General features: G+C 42.6%; 1 protein-coding gene across 1 annotated transcript in view; it reads right to left on the bottom strand.

Annotated features, from left to right (window-relative positions):
- The window catches only part of LOC126474605 (LIM domain only protein 3-like), a 1,048,859-nt gene that overhangs the window by 876,051 nt on the left and 156,442 nt on the right, over positions 1-16,366 (bottom strand). The gene's annotated exons all lie outside the window — the stretch shown is intronic.

The raw sequence follows: 16,366 nt of genomic DNA, 5'->3' as shown, positions 1-16,366 counted from the left end.
AAAATTCTGGAAACATTCCAAATAATTGTTGAAAGAAGGAAGCATAAGTCTGTTATGAATAAGACTGATTGGCGGTATTATAGATGCTTAGAAGTGAAGTAATCTGGAAGGGAAACGAGCTAAAGACATATATAGTAATTGAGAAAGAGATGATTGTAGCAGGAATCGATGCGTGGTCAGGAAAACTAAATTTACAGGTAAAAGTGTTAATCTATGAAGCTACTTATGTCCTCTGTCCAACCAAAAAAATTCAAAGGGAACATAGTTCGGTTTCCTAAATGGTTCTGATATTAAGATTTATGGACATAGAGAAAATGTACAGTAAATTACAATCTGCGATGTGTGAAAGACGTGTGACTGCACAATTAAGAGTTTCTTTTTAAATAAATTAGAACATCATTTTGTAACAATAGACGCAGCAGAATAGTTCAGATTGTTTCTCTCTAGAGGAAACAAAGGGTATTAATAGGCAACAGTCCTACATTGTTCTACCAGACATCCATCTGGGAACTAATTACGAATGATTTTACATTAGGATTCAGCCTAAGGTCCTTAATTTTTCTAGTGTAAATTAATATCCTTTCATCAGTAACAATAACAGATTATTTTCTTTTGTTATCAGATAATTCAAATATTTCAGTTAATAGCAAATCAAATATTTTTGAGAGATTGATTAATGGAATTTGTGTCGACATTAATTCCTACTTGTTTCTTTGCCGCAATTCATTGAAAAGACCCACTATATGCAGATCAGAGTTTGTAATAAATTTACCAACAACTTGTGTGTAGAATATGACCTCAAGCAGATGGAAGGGGTTGCCAGAGTTAAATTTTTCTGATTAGTACATATATTACAATTTGTATTTTGTGTAATGACTTTTCCATATTGTTGAGGATCTCCTCACTAAGGATCTGTGGAACAAAGACTATGTCTAATCAAATCTGAAATTTCGTAACAGACCAAAGAAAGGGAACGAGAAACGCTACACTATTACTCTTCTCACTGGCTATTTGTGGGAGCGTTTAAGAGTGATGCGCTGCTAGCTTTAGAACCGAATTAAAGCCCACGTAGAATTTCAAGGCTACAGAATGAGTTTTTCGAGGTTAGGCTTGACGGTTTACCTGTTCTATGGTACGATATGTGTTCCAGAATAAAGTGTTTCACTCATGCCTAATGACTGGAGTCCTGAGACTAAAGATAGGGAAGCATCCAAGGTAGCTGAATTAACCTGCTTACCAAAGCAACATTAGTGGGGAAATTCCGTAAGGTGGAAATTATGCACTTGGTCTGTGTAAAAATTACGGTAAATTTTCTACGGAAACGTATCCGAAGCATCCTGCCCGCCTATTTCCAACCCTGACTCTCGCTGTTTTTACCAGAAGTGATACTTCGGCTAAAAGTGAGAGCCATCTATGTTTTGGAACAAACAGCAATCAAAACACCTGCTAGCAATCTGAAGAAAGCTACGATCATACCTGTTTAAGTCACATAAAAAGAAACAGATTCCAAAACTCGTTTCATCTTTATTTAAATATTTAGCATAACTGATCATCAAGCGAACTGCATCCCAGTCACAGGCAACTGTGATTGCAGAAGCACAGAATTGGAACCGTGCTGGGGATTGCTTTATGAACCCATTTCCAGGATGCGACTGTAAATGCATTATGCACGGAGGCAGTGCGTCCGATCCAGACGAGAGTCCTAGCGGCCGCGACGCTGAATATTTCGGCGCCGCACGGACGCCAACATAAGCGTTAACAATTCACGAGAACAATCTCACCAGCCGGATGCGTCTGCGCCCACTCGAGTCCTCTGCAGTGACTTGTGAGGCGGGTCGCGTGCTGCGCGGGTTGCCTAACTGCCACTTTTTGTCGTGGTCGCGTCTCGGCTGCTCATATCTCGGCACAAACGTGGAAGGGAGGCAGACGTCTAAGACTTTTAGTCATCTTGCTAATCTTCGAGTTACGAGTACCTATACGTGGCTTGGTTGATTACTAACATCATTTTAAATTTGATAAATATAGTCAGTAATCAGTTGCCTATTACTGCTGTCTGATCTCTTCATGGGCAACAGATTCGGGAATAGTTCCCCGTTGGGTTCTGCTGGAGGGGACTGCCAAGAGGTAGGCGACCATGAGAAAGTGACTGAATAATAAACGGAAGGAGAGCGTACTACGAATCGGGGCATAGAATTTCAAAAGACTGAACGTGGTAGGGAAGCTAGAAAATGTGTAAAGCGAAATGAAATGCCTCAAGCTACATACAGTGGACTTCAGTGAAGTGAAATTGAAAGAACGTTTCTGGTCAAATGAGTATAGGATAATACCAACAGAAGCATAAAATGGTATAACGGCTGTAGGACAGAGAGTGTATTACTGTGAGCACTTCCGTGATAGGGTTGTTCTCATCAGAATCTACAACAAATCAAACCGACAACAATCGTTCAGGTATACCTGCTGACGTGGCAAGCTGAAGATTAAGAGGTAGAGAAAGCATATGAGAATAGTGAAAGGGTAGCGAGATGAAAATCTGTCTCGGGGTCTGGAATGCTGTTGGAGGGAAAGGAGTAAAAGAAACGGTTACGGGAGAATATGGGCTTGGGACAAGGAATGAGAGAGCAGAAAAACTAACTGAGATATCTAATAAATTTCAGCTATTGATGGCGAATACTTCTAGAATCACAAGACAAGAAGGTATACTTGGTAAAAGCTTGGTGATATGGGACGATTTCTGTTAGATTACATCATGGTCATGCATCCAAAAATCAGACACTGGGTTGTAAGGCCTATCCAAAAGCAGATATAGACTCGATAATAATGTAGTAATGATGAAAAGTAGGCTGAAGATCTAAGCGATTAGTGAAGAAGAACCAATACGCAAAGGAGTGGGTTACGGAAGTACTATGGAACGAAGAGATGCGCTTGAAACACTCTAAGGCTGTGAATACTGCTATAAGGAATAGCTCAGTAGGCAGTACAGTTGAAGAGGAATGGACATATCTCAAAAGGGTAATCACGGAAGTTGGAAAGAGAAACGTAGGTGGAAAGAAGGTGACTGTGAAGAAACTTTTGGTAACAAAAGAAATACTTCCGTTGGTCGATGAAAGAAGGAAGTACAAATCTGTTCAGGGAATTTCGTCAATACAGAAATACAAGCCACTGAGCAATGAAATAAACAAGAAGTACAAGACAGCTAACACGAAATGGCAGGATGAAAAATGTGAAGAAATAGAAAAAGAAATAATTGTCGGAAGGACTGACTCAGCAAATAGGAAAGTCAAAACAACCTTCTGTGAAATTAACCCTTTGACTGGTGGAGGCGCACCATCTGCTTGGCGCGCTGAGGCGCCGCGGCGTGCGGCGCAATCCGGCTACCTGCGCTAAGTGCCTGTACCTCGGAGCCGCCGCAGGGACCGGGGCGGCCAGCGCTCCCCAACCCGCCGTGTGCTGAATGCTTCTCGACTGATTACGACTCGCGCAGAGGCAGAGACAATTTTGGTGACTTTGAGCTGTAATATTTCGGGCAACAGTTATTGTAAAGAAATCACATTTAGCAATCTTGTACAACTTGATGCTTTCTCTTAAGAATAATAATAAAAGAATTTTACGAGCCATATTGAGCCAGAAAATTGTCGGTAAAGTCGGCCAAAAATATAGGCACCCGAAATATTTCGAATTTTGGCTACTTACGTCTCCTGGACTAATGCTATGACGAACGTGAAACTTGGCGTTTACGAGTAGTAACCTAACAATACAAAGTTCTCAAATATAAAGTTTCATTTGCGCAGCACTTTCCAGTACTGAATGAATTAAGCACAAAATAGAAGATATTTTAAAAATGCCACAATGCAGAATTTTAATTCTGCTTTTGCTAAAACCTATGTTCTACATTACTTTCCAAGCTGTATAATAGGAATGAAGGTTGAGGGCGAAAATCAGGCCCAAAGACAATGTAAACTTCGGATTCGCATACCTAGTAGAGTGAATGCACAATGACAATGAAATTTAGAGTTCAAAAGATTGATAGCTGAAAGAATTGAAACAAAATTTTTTTTCCCCTACTATTTTCCATTAATCTACAAATTAGTCGAAAAGATGCTGATTTTTAATGAAAAGATGAATCCAGGGGATATTCGATACTTCTTTTACAAATACCGTTTTCTATTAATGCTTCAAAGCCAGTCTCATTCGCACAACCAAGTTTGAGCTCCCCACTCTCCCCAGAATAGTGAGTTTAATTTCCAATATTGGCTAACATAGAGGCAAAGCAGCAAGAAAAATCGCTCTGAGAACAGAGTTTTAACATTGACTTGCTATTTCTCGTTGATCAAAGGCATTTGAAATCAGTTATGGAAAACAGTTTTTGTAGAAGCACACCAAATGTGATCTGTATTTGTGCTGCTGCGGATAAAAGAATAGAAATGTCTATGTTACATATCGTACGTAGATTAATATATGGGTTTTGTTATACTGCCGCAATATACTCGGCACAATTGCATTTGCCACAGTACAGATGTTGCACAATCTCTGTCACCAAGTCAGTTCATTTGCCAGAAAACTGCTACATATGAAGAAGTCAGGCTCTGCTTGAATAATTTTACACCTGTTGTACCCATTTCCGATCCTTCTTTTCGATCCGGACTTTGGACCGACACTGACGAAGTTAAAAATATTTTTTTTATATTTTTTGCCATATTTTTAGTAATTAATTCGAAATGTCAATAAATTTTCTCAGATTTAGTTCCCAATGATTAGTAATGCTTCTTTGTATCATAAGTCTCAAAGCAGAGTACAACAATTAATGGACCGTTGCAAGATTTTCATTGGTATCTAGTTTCCCAGCACACTTTCTGTTTCGTGCAAACCACGCAGCTGCGCATTAGCGTACTTTTCTGCGAATGTTCACTCACCGTAACAATCGGAAAATGTCTCCCTGTGAGTCGCAGAGGATTCCCGACATCGTAGCACCTTCCCTTACAAGGTTCTTTTTCGTTCTGTAGCATATTTTTCTACCATCTTCCTTACAAGTGAAAGGTGAAACTCTGCAAGTGCCATTTCTCGGCCTGTTACCGACCGGTGGAGAAAGTGAGAATTTAGAATGCACAAATCCAGAAAGTGAAAAAAATATTTCTTGTACCATTTCACAGTCTTACCCTCTGATACCACTGAGCTCAGTAACATGTCACAACGGTCAACTGCACCCATACTCGAATTGTAATCTACAATACATTGCGGTTTCTTAATTTTTTCGGCAGTATTTCTGTCAGTCTTCTCTGGTTCAACCATTTGTATTGTGTGACTTGTGGTAAGCATGCACACCTCTCTCTTACCGCACCACTTGATAGCAACGATCTTGTCAGTGGACTTAAACTCAGTTTCTCCTCGTTTTAATTTCTTCTGCAGTTTTGGCATGTTGCGCTTTTCCTTACAAACAGTGGCACGTGCTGCTGTTCCATGGTTGTGAAGCTAGAGGAATAGGTCTGGGCTGGAGTACTTATTATCAACATATAGAATATGACGCTGTTCCGAATACGGTCCCGTAAGAGTTGCCACTACGTTGCCACTTTTCCTTAAATTGTGGAACCCAGTTTCTGTTGTTTTGCCTGTACATACAATAAGATCCAAAATTACCCGCTCTGACAGTCACACAGTACAAATGTCTTTATTCCGGATCTACTTCGCTTGGTTGACATAAATTGCTTAAAAGATAGTCGTTCTTTGAACAGAAAGAGACTTTCGTCTACACAAAGCTTTTGAAGTTGACGAAATTAATTACGAAACGTCTTACGAAATTTGTCAACAACCGTCCTAATTTTAAATAAGCTGTCTCCTCCAGTACTCGCAGAGTAATTACTAAAGTGTAGCATTCTCAGAAGTAGACAAAAACGATCTCGGGACATAATTTCGCTGAAAACTTGTGTGTTCAAAATTGTATGTGTGGACCACTAATCACTTAATTTTAAACTCTTAACTTGCGCCATTAGAAGGCAAATAGCAACAAAACAATTCATTTCCTCAAATCCAGTGTTTTTCCACTTAGACAGTCGAGAATTTACAGAATGTGTAGTAATTTCTCTGGTGTAAATGTAAAAAACGATTTGTTTCGTAAGCAATAAATTGCAACAGTTCTTCAGACATACATATCAAAAAATGGAAAAATGCTTGGATCAGTATCTAGTTGACATTTGTGTCCTGAACTCGATCATCAAAGTAATAGTTTAACGGTTGGAAATCGGTTTCTTTTCAGTCAAACGTGTCACTTAAGCGCGCTCTCTTCGGAACCGTTTCACTATCATTTTCTGACTCCTCGTATTTAGAGGAACTGCTGAGTGTAAATCTTGCTCTCCCCTGTGATGTAAAGGACTGAGGACCACAGCTTCAGCCGGCTGCTGTGGCCGAGTGGTTGTAGGTGCTTCAGTCCGGAACCGCGCTGCTGCTACGGGCGCAGGCTCGAATCCTGCCTCGGGCACGGATGTGTGTGTTGTCCTTAGGTTAGTGAGGTTTAAGTAGTTCTAAGCCTAGGGGACTGATGACCTCAGAAGTTAAGTCCCATAGTGTTTAGAGCCATTTGAACCATTTGACTACAGCTTCGAGATTCTGTTGAAGACTCATCACTGCTAGCAACGTCAGATAATCCACACTCACTGTCACGCCTAGTGAGCATATCCAGGATATCATTGTCTGTGCAACCACGGCGACGCGACATTATCCCGTAGAAGAGAAGAAATTTGACGAAAACACAGGAATGGAAGTCGAATTCAGCAAAGAGGGAACACAGCAACAAACGTACACCACACTCTCGAACTATACAGTCCGACCAGTGAACAGCTACTGGAAGAGCATGGCGGAAAGACACCTCTGCGTGTTTACGCGTCTGTCGCGTTCAGATAACTGTGGCTCAACGCGCCTAAACTCGTCCCTAGCGGTGAAAAGGCAGTTGGTACGGTGCGCGTCAACACGTCCTTAGCGCTGTAGGGAAAACTCAAGGACCGCGCTTAAACACGTCGGGTGCGCCAGGGGAACGGCGAGGCTTGATGAGTTAACACGTCCGCAGCAGTCAAAGGGTTTTAAAAGCAAGAGTGGCAACATTAAGAGTGCAGCGGAAATTCCACTGTTAAACGCAGAGGAGAGAGCGGATGGGTGGAAGGAATACACTGAAGGCCTCTATGAGGGGAAGATTTGTCTGATGTGATAGAAGAAGCAGCAGGTGTCGATTTAGAAAACATAGTAGACCCAGTATTAGAATCAGAATTTAAAAAAGCTTCGTAAGACTTAAGGTCAAACAAGGCGGGAGGGACGGACAACATTCCATCAGAATTTCTAAAATAACTGGGGAAATGGGAACAAAACGACTATTGACGATGGTGTCTAGAATGCATTAGTCTGGCGATATACCATCTAACTTTCGGAAAAATATCATCCACACAGTTCCGAACATTGTAAGAACTGAGAAGTGCGAGTATTATCGAATAATTAGTTATCAGCTCATACATCCAAGTTGCTGACAAGGATAATATAGAGAAGAACGCAAAAGAAACTGAGAAAGTGTTAGATGAGGATCAGCTTGCATTTAGAAAATGTAAAGGCACCAGAGTGGCAATTCTGACTTTATGATTGATATTGGAAGCAAGGCTATAAGAAAATCTAGACACATACATAAGATTTGCCGACCTGGAAAAAGTGTTCGACAGTTTCGAATGCTGCAAACATGTTTCGAGATAGAAGTAAGCTATAGGGAGACACTGCTTGCATGCAATGTGTACCACAGCCAAGAGGGAGCAATAAGAGTGGAAGACCAAGAACGATGTGTTGGGATTAAAAAGAGGGTGAGATAGTGCTGTAGTCTTTCGTGCCTACTGTACAAGCAATGATGGAGATGAAAGAAAGATTAAAGACTGAAATTAAAATTCAAGACCAAACGATATCAATGATACGGTTTGCTGGTGACATTGCTGTCCTCAGAGAAAGTGATTAAGAATTACAGGATCTGCTGAATGGAGTGAACAGTATAATGAGTACAGAACATGGAAAGTAATGAGAAGGAGCAGCAATAAGAACAGCTAGAAACTTAACATCAAAACTGTTAAGGAGGAAGTAGACGAAGTTAAGGAATTCTGCTACCCGAGCAACATAATAACCCATGAGAGATAGAACAAGGAGGACATGGATAGCAGACTAGCATAGTCAAAAAGAGCATTCCTGGCAAAGAAAAGTCTGCTGATATCAAATGGTCATTTGAGGAAGAAATTTCTGAGAATGTACCTTTGGAGAACAGCATTGTATGGTAGTGGAGCATGGATTGTGGGCTAACCAGAACAGAAGAGAATCGAAGCATTTGAGTTGTGGTGCTGCAGATGAATGTTGAAATTAGGTGGACAATAAGGTAAGGAATGAGGAGATTCTGCACAGAATCGGAAAGGAAAGGAATATGTGGGAAACACTGACAAGAAGAAGGGACTGGATGATAGGACGTCTGTTAAGACATCAGGAAATAACTTCCATGGTACTAGAGGCATCTGTAGAGCGTAAAAACTGTAGAGGATGACAGAGGTTTGAGTACATCAACCAAATAATTGAGGACCGCAGTTGCAAGTGCTGTTCTGAGTTGAAGAGATGGGCACAGTGGATCAGTTTATGGTGGGCACCATCAAACCAGTCAGAAGACTGGTTACTCAAAAATAATTTTCGGTTTTAGGGTCAAGTAGTGACAAACGAGGACCCTCAGGCGGGTTAATCGGAAATGTTGGATATGACACTTCGTTTGGTCTCTTACTTTCAGTCTATTAATCATTTCGAGAGGTTATCACCATAATATCATGATATGTTTTCTGAAGTCAAAATTTAATTTTCACTTTTGATATACAAGGGCTTCTTTGTTTTTCGGAAGCCACAGTGAAAATAAATAAAAAATTTTTGCAACAATTAGCTACACCTTCTAGCTACTTCTCAACATAGATGCCGCTCCGACTTAGCTACTTGTCGTAGTATGGTTCCAGCTTCCCAGTACCCTCCTCAAAGATGGCGGACACCTATGCTTTCACGAAATTCTCTATTCTGATCTGCAGCTTATTGTCTGAGGCAAAATGCTTGGGATATGAATCACTCAACACAGAAGCTGTGAGTTGACAATTTTCTCGAATCTCCTGATCCACTAGCTGAACGAGATCGTAGGCTTACACTCGCTTTCTTCCCTGAGACCTGAATCGTCAATTTCTGTACGTCTTGCTTCAGTGTCCCTCCACCATTGCTTCACTTTGCTGTCATGCATAACTGCTATGTTATGTGTGCCGAATGAAATCAGGCTGAACCCCTCAGCATGCACTACACAGTTGGCGGTAAGATTTGTGGCTCGAGGCATCTTTCAGCAGTCACTGAACACTTAGACTTGAAAAGTGCAGCGTGAGGCATAATAGATATAGCGCGCAACAAATATGCACAAAGTGTCATGGAATTTTCACTGTATTTACTGTTTTGCGACTCGTACAAGTAAATACCCAAATACTGCTTCAGTTGCAACATCGTGTTTTCCATCTGTTACTGCTGGTTACAGTTTACTTACATCAATCTTCAGCGTCCAGCATACAGGACATTGCCAGTTCTCTTGTTTAATGTTTGCTTCTCATTCGTTACTATGTCCGTATTTATAAAATGGAAGTCACAGCATTGTGTGAGGAGAAATGTACAGTACTTCCAGCTGTAATCGCCTCCTATATTTATGTTTCTGAGCTTGTCTTCAGTAATTTGTTTCGTTACAGAAGATCTCTTCCTGGCACGCCTGTAGAACGGGCGCAGTATGAATAAAATCAGTGGGGAAAATGGGCTGGAGAAATTTTAAAATCAGTTCTTCAAATGCTTCTCACATCTGAGCAGCTCCATAACACCATGGCGGTGAATAAACTAAACTAAACTCCGTCCGAAAAGGCCTCGGAAGGACCAGCGGTACCGTCCGGCCGCTGTGTCATCCTCAGACCACAGGCATTACTGGATGCAGATATGGAGCATGTGGTCAGCACACCGCTCTCCCTGCCATACGTCATTTTACGAGACCGGAGCAGCTACTTCTCAATCAAGTAGCTCCTCAGTTTGTCTCACAAGGGCTGAGTGCACCCCTCTTGCCAACAGCGCTCGGCAGACCGGATGGTCACCCATCCAAGTGCTAGCTCAGCCCAACAGCGCTTAACTTCGGTGATCTGACGAGAATCGGTGCTACCACTGCCTTAAAGCCGTTCGCCATGGTAGCGAGTAAGCTCTCAGAAATCATCAATTTCCCTTTGCATATCATTTACAGAATGAGGTTTCCTTATGCAGCCGAGGGTGCTCTGATTCAAATTTCTCGGCAGATTAAAAATTTGTGCCTGATCGTGACGCAAACCTGTAACCTTTTCCGTTAGTGGGCAAATGCTCTACCTACTTATCCAACCAAGTAGATCTCATGACCTGCTCTCACAGCCTTACTTTCGCTAGTACCTCCTTTCTATCTTTCCACTTCTCAGAAGTTATATTGCATACTCACCAGGACTAGAGCTGCTGGAAGAGATGATTCTACGACGAAATAACCTAGTGACAGCGTAGGAAATTATTTCCTGAAATCACTTTGCAGCAGAAGATGGTCTGCTTTGAAATTTGCCGGCCGGGGTGGCCGAGTGGTTTTAGTCTGGAACCGCACGACCGCTGCGGTCGCAGGTTCGAATCGTGCCCCAGGCATGGATGTGTGTGATGTCCTTAGGTTAGTTAGGTTTAAGTAGTCCTAAGTTCTAGGGGACTGATGACCTCAGCAGTTAAGTCCCATAGTGCTCAGAGCCAGTTGAATCATTTTCTTTTCTTTTTTGTTTTGAAATTTACTGGTATACCGTTATTAATTCTATGCGTTGGAGCAGAACGCCAACCCAGGATCTTCATTTTTCGGAGCCAAGTGCTCAACTTTACTTAGCTTATCTACTTGAAGTGACAGAAGGAATAAAACCACTGTATAAGATACACTGTCAGCCTGCTTAGGTATTCAGCGCGGTTGATATGCAGAGACACGAGTTCGCTTCCCGGTACTGATAGCGATTTTTCGTTGGTGGAAGGACTGGTACCGAGTGCATTGAGCATCGTAAAGCCTCCTGAAGAGCTACTTGACCAATTATTAGCGGTTCTAAGGTCAGGAAACCCGGCGACGACCAGGAGAGCAGTGTGCGGAACACATGACCTTCCATACGACTCCTATGACGTCATTTGTAGAGGATAACACGGCAGTACGTCGGGCCCAGTTGGCGCCTCTAGAGCTAGTTGTACGATATATTTCGTTTAAAATTTGGTAGATTTTTCCTAAATGATACGTACCTAGAGTTCTGTGTATAGACGTGAGGGATTCTCGTACACATGGACTTGATAGAGAACTGGGAGTGTCATGTGGTTCGTTTTGTCCATTCTATTTCGAAGAAAAAACTTACTCCCGGAGCGGCTACCTGTACAATGGCACGAATAAATTCCGTTTATTATCAACCGTCACGTCCAGTCAGAATGCTGACAGTGGCACGACAAAGATAAATAAGCGACACTTTTCGCAAACGACTCGACTCGGCAATCCGACACCCGAAAGAGAGAGGACGAATAAGATAAAACATCCATTCCGGGGCGCGCAGTGGGCGGAAGCCTCCGGCGCGACGCCGCCACTCGCAGCAGTAGGATTGAAGCGCGCATCGAATTGATTTAGTGCTTTCAATTCGGCGATAACCCGCCCGGAATCGAAACGGAAGTTCCAGGAAAAGTTTCGCCACAATTCACGTCCTCAGCCATTATCGCGCTCGGTGGCAACCGCGCAATAATAAGCCGCGAGCGCCGATTAAGATAATGAAGTGTTTACCAAATAAAAGTCCGAAAATCCGATTAAGATTCCATTGATAGGGCGAGAAATAACCAGCGCGTGGCAGCTAAGGGAGATACAGGGATTGGGGCGAACCGCCAGGTCTGGACGTCCGCCAATGGGAGGCAAACAGCGCCATAAATGACCACCGCCAGGGGAGAGGGGAGTCGAATGAGGGGGCAGGGTGGCCCCAAGTTGCTGCACAAATGAAGCGGGCAGCCAGCGACATCTATGAGTCAATGCAGCTACTCGTGTTAAAGGAAGACAATGTCTTCACGCGTTCAACCCCAGTCTTTCAGTTTCTCAGTTATACGAGAATATATGTACTGTCAGTATTGACAATTTCACAGAAAGTGCTGCTAGCGTTGTGCAGTGTGGAATATCAGAGCAACAAGTTGAAACTCCTGCTGCGCGTACAGGGCGCTTTGCATTTCCTATTACACATTTCCATACTCTGTTCAGAATTACTTCAGCCTTGGCATCCAGTAAGAGCACGTGGAGGCGCAGAAAATGGTTGCCACAGGCTCTACAGAATACACTCATAACCTTACGTGTCATTCTCTCGTGAGTATTAAATGTACCAGGACATCGTTGACTTTATTGTGTTCACGAAGATCTGAACTATGTCTTCATTTTATTTTTACTGATGCGAACAAATTTTTAAGACTATAAGCGGAAAATTTACGAAAATGAGCTTCCTGAAGACTAAGGGAGCCTTTCTTCCCTCCGAATTTAGGTAAACACGTGACGAAAACTAAATCTTAATAAATCATAAATTCACCTGCTCCAAATCGTAACTTTGTCAGAGATCTCTAATACGAGGTACTTTAGTCGAATGTGAAGCAAAACGCTCCCCTCAGCCGAGATCCAACAGGTAAGCGGTCGCCTGTTGGGCTTCATTCTGACAAACAAATCGCTGAGTTTATAATAAAGTTGTCATTATGTATTATGATCATCTACTCTCTTCAACAACAGCGTAAGACGGAGAAAAGATGCTAGTAAGAGTCTACGTTGACAAGAACTGTAAATATCCATGTGCGACTACCTTGAAAAGCAGCTTATGCCTTAAGGATGATAATAGTTTCCTGCATGGCGGACGGTCCTTTCTGCGATATAATCATATACGTCATGACGTGTCACATCCTCGGAAGTGAATCTACACTTTCTGTCTAAAACAGTGTAGCACCCAGAACAGGAGGAGGAAACGAAATGCAACCACACGGCTGCTGTTGTTTCAATGATTAAAAATTTTGACGCAAAGACCTTGGCAATAGGAGTCCCCTTATTAGCACGACGTTGCCAAAACTCTCCCTGATTGCATGCACTCGCTCGGTTGGGAAGGGTGTCATAAAACCGTCGTATCTTTGCCTAAGGTAAGCTGTGACTGGCAACCGAGGTAATTGGTTCTTATTCCGGATACTGGCACTGCAACGCAGTTGACGTCCGAGCTGGTCCGACACACGTTCTGCCGCGGACAGACCTGGGATTATTTATGGCCACAGCAGTATCTCAACATCACGTAGGCAGTTCTTAGTACGACAATCTTCCCTTTTGGTAGTCGGATGGGGTCAAGCGCATCCTTCAGGATGAGTATTTCCGCTCTCACCTATCTAAGCCGTTCCACCGTCAGACCTCCGTCACACCCGAATGCTCCACAAGTCTGCACTTTGCACGATTCCACCAGCAGGCCAAATATAGATGGTCAATGAGACCCCTTTATAACTCCATCAGGTGTTGATAAATGTGGCTGACACTAGTACGTGGCATTTTCGTGTCCTTCACAGTGATGAATTAACATCTGTCGCTGTTCACGTCCATTTTATACCCAACCAGCTCCGATAACACTCAATACGAGAAACACGAATGCATTCTGGTCGTCGTTCTACTTGTCACAGAGAGTTTCAGTTCCTATCATTTACATACCCGCTGATGTGAATGTGTAAGAATTTACACTGACAATCACCCGTGTCTTCAGGGCGCTTCACTTCTTTCTGTGTCGAGCTATCTATTTCCGGGTTTTTGCTAGAATTCTCATTTTCCAGCGTCCTCCTCTTTTTCGCATATTTCCTTCCAAATTTTTAAGGCATTTATTTTTCTTTATATTCAGGACTGGAGCAGTTCCTTCGACCACTTTGTTAACAGAGGTTTGCGGACATTCGTAACGTTTTTGTTTCTTGAGTTGTGGAAATCCCCTGACCATTCAAACGACGTTGCACGTTCCTGCTCATAACATTTGACAAACTTGTTTGAGACAAATTTGAGCATCACAAAGCAAGCGACAAATACGTAAAACTTCCGCAACAGTAATAAATGAAGGCAATCAAAACCTCAGAGTGCAACGTATGATCACACAGGACGGCAAGCTGAGGCATAGCGCAGATAGAAAACGTGGTAATGGGTGGGATGAAAACAGGGCAGCAGCTAATGCGTGTTGCGGCTACAGGTCTCGTAAGATCGGATGCATGGCACACTTACCTTAACAATGAGCCTCATCGGCACTACCTCTTACGTGTCCCTCAAGCCTAAATTAATTTCTAACAGAGTACAGAGGTTTTAGAAGATGCTCACTAGGAATATAATATACAAGCAAAAGCATTATGACCACGTGCTTATTCGCGTATTGCTCCACCTGTGAAACTGAATACAACAGTGATTGTTCGTGTCACCGGTTCGGCAAGTCCTTGGCCTACTTCCAGATGTATGTGACACCAACTACCTAGGCACAGGTTCACACAACTCCCATAAATAACGGGGTGGTGGTTAGTGGGCACTGAGCCGGCGCACGATAGCGTTCCACTGTGTTCCAGAGGGTTCACATTAGGTGAATTTGGTAGCCGAAACATCAACTTGGAATCACCATCATGGTGCTGCAACCACTGTAGCACGTCTATGGCCTTGTGACATTGACAGTTATCATACTGGAAAATACCATCTCCATCGGGGCGAACATCAGGCATAAAGAGATGCAAGTGACCGATACTATATATCACTTAGGTAATAAACATCCAAAACGCTGTCAGCTGTAAGTCCATCTTCAATTTCTTTAATAGGCTACCGATTTCGGCGATGGCATACTCCGTCATTAGGCTTACTAATCTACATAATGGATGAATTTTTCAGTGACGAAATGTATGTGCGTCATACATGAAAAATAATCGATCTTCGCACCAGCTTGTGTACGTGAGACATTATGAGCAACTGCTAGAATGCAATACATGTGAGTTTTGCATATTTGTTACATACATGATAGTTTATGTCCCACCATGCAACATAGCAAGAATGGATGCACCTAAGAAAAATAGAAAAATGATCACTTAGTCCACATCTGTCATGATGGAAGCTGGATTGAATGTCTCAAATAGCCCCAGCGACCCGTATTCAAGGCCCTGTGCATGTTTCGAATAGTCCGTAAGCATAACGCCGACCTTAGCTGGGGGCGGTGTACTCTTTCTTCCGCTGTTGGTTGTTAGCGTGGGCGATAGACATTGCCTGAGAGAGCAATATGGAGTCGGGACCAGTACTGTGGAAGGGAGACACGTGATTGCCTTAAAGATACTGAAGTAGTTGTCACATGGTGGGAGAACAATCCCTGGTAATGGACTTACGAATAACAAGAGATTAAATTATAATTTTAACAGTGTGAGTGTAAAAGCTTTAGAATTATAGTGATTAATATTTAAAGATAAATTCAAAAAATGTTTTCTAATTTGACTTTAACTGTTATCATTCAACATTTTCCTAGTCTCTAATTTTACATACGAATAACAATAATTTTAACTGTCTTCGTGTAGGTTACGGCACAGGTCCATGATTGTTAAGACACAAATACGACCGACGGATGTGAGGTCTACTACCAATTAGTCCGATTGCTGCAAAATAATTAGATGGTAGGGAGCTTACAAACCGTTCACCTAAATGACGTATCTGGACAAGACCATCGACATGGTGTGACAAAAAACGTGAGTAAGCCAATCGGGCGTTACGTTTACATTGAACCACGGTCCGATCTCGATAATCGCATGGCCACTGCAGTCGCAATTGATGATGTCGTTCGATCAAAAAATGTGTGAAATCTTATGGGACTTAACTGCTAAGGTCATCAGTCCCTAAGCTTACACACTATTTAACCTAAATTATCCTAAGGACAAACACACACACCCATGCCCGAGGGAGGACTCCAACCTCCGTCGGGACCAGCCGCACAGTCCATGACTGCAGCGGCTGAGACCGCTCGGCTAATCCCGCGCGGCTCGTTCGGTCAATATGGGAACACTTAGTGGTCGTCTGTTACAGAGCCCCACGTCCAAGAATGTGTTTTGAACGATATCTTCTTAAATGCTTGCAACTGCATCAGCACTGATCTGTGTAGTCAGAGGTGCTACACATCTCGCCTATCCTGTGTTACGGAGTGGACAAGCTTCCGTCCGTCAAATTCAGTAACGAGGCGTGGATGTCCAACATATTGTTGTGTACTCGTTGTCTCGCCGTCTCTGTATCACTTTCCATAGATGTTCGCTA

This window comes from Schistocerca serialis, chromosome 4 (assembly GCF_023864345.2).
Source record: "Schistocerca serialis cubense isolate TAMUIC-IGC-003099 chromosome 4, iqSchSeri2.2, whole genome shotgun sequence".
NCBI lineage: Eukaryota > Metazoa > Arthropoda > Insecta > Orthoptera > Acrididae > Schistocerca > Schistocerca serialis.
Note: the sequence above shows the minus strand (reverse complement) of the source record. Positions and strands in the feature narration are given on the sequence as shown.